We start from the raw sequence: 414 nt of genomic DNA, 5'->3' as shown, positions 1-414 counted from the left end.
AAGCGGAGGGCGGGTTTGAATGTGCTCGCGCGGGCGCGGGAAGCTGCCCGGGAGAGCGCGCAGACCTCCACGCGGGAGGACTCCTTCCCAGCAGGTGCTGCCCGGGAGGTGGGAGGGGATCGGGAAACGGCGCGAGGGCCCGGGGGTCGCCGGGGCGGAAGGCGCGCCGCTTTTGCCTGCTGCCACTCGGGCAGGGAGGCTGGGCCTGGCAGCTGCGCCGCCGAGACTGGGGGCTGCTGGGTGGGGCCCCCGTGCGGAGCCGCGTGGCACGTGGCGCGCCGGGGCCGGGCGTAGGGTTACTGTGCGGGGACCTGGACCCCAGCAGGCGGGGAAGACTTGGCTACCAGGCCTGAAACTGCCTGTCGCCGAGCTGACCTCCCCAAGGGGCAGGCGAGTTGAAGGGTAATCTCGATC

General features: G+C 72.9%; 1 protein-coding gene across 2 annotated transcripts in view; it reads left to right on the top strand.

Moving 5' to 3' along the window:
* The window catches only part of SLC29A1 (solute carrier family 29 (equilibrative nucleoside transporter), member 1), a 9878-nt gene continuing 9464 nt past the window's right edge, over nucleotides 1-414 (top strand). For both annotated transcript variants that reach the window (XM_010863095.1, XM_010863096.1), the window contains exon 1: nucleotides 1-94. The gene's annotated coding sequence lies outside the window, so the exon portion shown is untranslated. The remainder of the gene's footprint in view (nucleotides 95-414) is intronic.

Source organism: Bison bison, unplaced genomic scaffold (genome assembly GCF_000754665.1).
Source record: "Bison bison bison isolate TAMUID 2011002044 unplaced genomic scaffold, Bison_UMD1.0 scf7180017864487, whole genome shotgun sequence".
NCBI lineage: Eukaryota > Metazoa > Chordata > Mammalia > Artiodactyla > Bovidae > Bison > Bison bison.
The sequence above is the reverse complement of the archived record's forward strand: the minus strand, read 5'-3'. Positions and strand labels throughout refer to the sequence as shown.